This window comes from Rutidosis leptorrhynchoides, chromosome 1, assembly GCF_046630445.1.
Source record: "Rutidosis leptorrhynchoides isolate AG116_Rl617_1_P2 chromosome 1, CSIRO_AGI_Rlap_v1, whole genome shotgun sequence".
NCBI classification, from domain to species: Eukaryota; Viridiplantae; Streptophyta; class Magnoliopsida; order Asterales; family Asteraceae; genus Rutidosis; species Rutidosis leptorrhynchoides.
In genome coordinates, this window is record NC_092333.1 from 75,531,626 (window position 1) to 75,535,745 (window position 4,120).

A 4,120-nucleotide genomic window follows, 5' to 3' on the forward strand; every position below is an offset into this window, starting at 1 on the left:
AATTACCCTTTTGATACCGGAGATTTTTTTTTTTATATTCCACCACATTACCAGCAGACGTACCAGCAACCTCGTTGCTTCTTGGCTTAAATCATTCTGATAAATCATTATATTTATTCATTGAAACCCTATCATATACTCATCCGCATCTTGTAACGAGAACTGTCATACCAATTACTGGGAATCAGCAATCAGTACTTTGAAAACTCACAGCATATCTACATCAACAGTTATATGTATAACGTTTATCTCTTAGAGTTATGATCTTTCATTATGAAACTGAAAATCACTCAGTCTACAAATCAATATTTTGAATGTTGAAAAAGCTGAATGAAGTAGCAGAAACCGTAGACTACCGTAAACGACCTTAATCATCGAAAGTTTGATGATAAAGAATGATATATTGGAAAAGCTCAGAAAAATTGGAATTGGAAAACGGATTGAACTAACCACAAAGGAGACCAAGGACAAATACAAGGATCATACACTATATTCAAAGAATTCAGGTAATTCTGAATCCGTTGAAATCTTTAGAGAATATCTTGCTCCGAAGTCATGTTAACATCTTGCAGAAAATCTTTCTCCATCAACCATCGAACTTAGAAATTCCAAAACATCATCATCAATATCTTCGATATTTCTGAGGATATTTTCATAAAAATTCTCGTCCGAAATTATATACCTCTTCGTACTTCCTGTGTATCATTATATTGGAAACATTCAATAGAAAATTTAGTAAAGAAAAATAGATTATGCGAAACTATGAAAGAAGCTGTGGAAAAATCACAAAGAATAAGTTTGACTTCAAAGAATCCAAATGATTCTGTTTATGATGAAATCTTTAACAAATACCTTGCTTCCGAATCTAAACCCTTACGGATAAATCTTCATCATCATCCCTCGATATTAGAAATTCCAAGATATCATCGTATCTTTCATTATAAATATCCTCCATATTTCTGAAGATATTTTCATAACTATTCTTATCTGAAATCAGTAATCTCTTCGTGCTATCAGTTTTACATAATATAGAAACTATTAGTTTCTATATTCTGTTAACTTTCGAGTTTAAAATATGAATGTTATAGAAGTAATGTTGGGAACTGATGCATGAGTTAGTATAATATAATGACACTTGATTAACGTGATTATATTACAGTTAGTCATGCTGAGTTCCTAAATGAAACGTGATGATTCACAGATCATAACATCATCATGTGCCATGTTACACGACTCTTAAGTTCTGTCTAATCTATAAATATATCAAGAACATATTTTTCTTGATAGTCCTATCTTTCCTTGAATTCTGGTAATTTGACAAGTCAAATTGTGCTATTACCGTTTCTTTCTTAGGACGTTAATAATGTTCATTCTGAAACTTATATCTGCGAATTCTGGACCATTACAAGAGATATCCAATCGCAAGAAGAAGAAGAAAGGAAGGGACAAAGCTCCGAAATAGAGATTGGAGTATAAATCGCAGCAAATAGGGGGGAAGTATTAACTGGGGATGACAATGATTATAGAAGATAGAAGCAGAGACTTCGAAATATCAGGGAAGATATAAAGTCCAATAACAACACATAAATTACAAACCGTGAATATCAGTGCGTATAGCAATATAAAGATACGGGAGGATTATAAATACAATAATCACTAGAGCATAGTATAAATAAACAGATTCTTCTGGTGGAAGTTGGAAAAGAAGAACTAACATTACGATAGTCAGAATGAGAACAAGGATTAGAACGGGATTAAGCATTTTCACAATCTTTTGGATGTATGAACTAAGAAAGAAAGTACAGGAATGGTGAGAATAATGGAACGGAGGAGTTTAAATTTATAAAGGAAATATCAGACATAGTAATCGGGACAGATCACCGTATTTAATTAAAGAGATCTTAATTTCCATAAATCCCGAAGAATCAGATCTTATAGATCTTCAAGATTTTCTTTAAATCCTTTGAATTTCGAAATTCAACCAAGGCAATGTCGAAAGTTAAGACGCGCCTTATTTTCTAAATTCAAACCTGTCTACGTCCAAAGGTTAAAAATAAATCTTTGTTTCTCATTTCATTCTTTTGTGAATAGCTTCACTCGTGCTCTTCGAATAATTAAATTATTTTTATCCATATTAGTCAATGATGATAAAACTCAATTTATCAACTCATATTCGTCATGAAAATATTTTTATTGTTAGCCATGACCACCTCACTCAAATTTCGGGACGAAATTTCTTTAACGGGTAGGTACTGTGATGACCCGGAAACCTTCAACCAAATTTAAACTTAATCTTTATATGATTTCAATACGATAAGCAAAGTCTATTAAACCGAGTTCCAAAATGTTTGAACAATTCTTTATGATTGCATTTGACCTTTAACCAGTCCCGACGATTCACGAACAATTGGATGTAATTAAATATGTATTTAATTAAATAAATATATATAAAAGTAAATATATATAATAATTAAATATAAATGAATCATTAAAAAAAATTAAATATGTAAAATAAGATATAAAATAACTAAACTAAATCTATATCTATATATATATAATTTTTATACATAATTGATAATATATGTATATTGTAATAAATATAAAATATATGAATATTAACAATTCAAATATGATATATGTATTACATAATTAATAATATGTAATACAAATTAAAAATATAGTTGTTACTTTAATAAATATTAATGTTAATACTAATATAAGTATTATTAATATCAAATTGGTACATTTGAATTATTATTGTTATCATTGTTAATATTAGTATTATTAGTAGATATTATTATTACCCTTACTATTAATAATTATTCCTATTAGTATTATAGCTATCATTATTATAAAAATCATATAATTTATTATTACTAAAGATTATCATTATCATTTTTTTTACCTTGATCATTATATTTGTTATTATTAAGTATTATTTTGAGATTATTATCATTAATAATATTATTATTAATACTATTATTATTATTAGTAGTATATTTATATAATTAATATTGATTAGTATTACTATTAATAATATTAATAATAAGTAAATAAGTGAATAAGTAAATATAAGAATTGAAGTTACTGATAACAGAAATCGATGCTTTCTCCATCTGCTTATATCACTTTCCATTCTCCACAGTTCAAAGTTTGTTTTTGTCTGATAAATAATACAAATCCAATCCTGATCACAGGAACAAGACATAGTTTACGCACCATATGTGATATCACTACCTACTTTATTTTTTTTTATTTTTTTGTTTCTTCTTTTTGGTTGGGATATTCTGTCAACATAACAGCCATATGTATCCAACAATTAACTGTCCTGTGATTTCTAATTCAATCATTTAAAACCCAACATTAATTATTCATCACGTAATCTTCTGCCATTCGAAAATCTAACACAGAAATTGAAGGGAACAAGAACTGACTCTCTGCTCGTGATCTGGGATAATCAAAATCTCATTCCCGAATCAATCTTCAAAATTAGAATTGCAGTTATGTTAGGACCTCTTCCATTGAACTTTCTGTGAAGTCTTACATTCCAATTCTTCCTGTAAATGAAGAATTTTCAAGTCAAAGTTACAAAATAAAAGTCAAAACGTATGAACATGGTTCAAATTCGAGGGTTCTGTGAAGTTATAAGGTATAATTTCAATTGTCAAACATTAGGAACTTTATTTAGAATATCTTTCGTGAAGAAATCGATTAGTAAAACTTTCCAAAATTTAAAAATCTAAATTTAGACTTCATCGTGTTCATAGCAAAGCTACAGCTACTGTATAATTTTTTTTTTAATTTTTCTTTGTTTTATCAATTAAGATATGCCACAGCCTTGGTTCTGTGTCATTTGATAATCATAAATTCCATTTATATTTTTTTTCCTCGCTGCAATGGTGATGATGCCACAATCTGCTAAATGTAATGAAGAAGAAGAAATTGAAAACGGGTGAAATTAATTAAATCAAGAATTAAAACAGAAAAGGATCGGCAGAGCATTGGTTACAAGTGTTTGCGGGTGAGCGTGAGGTCGCTGGTTCGAACCCGGGGGCGAGCAGTTATTTTTTTTAAAGCCTTTTAAGGTAGCCTTTATTATTATTATTATTACTTTTATTAT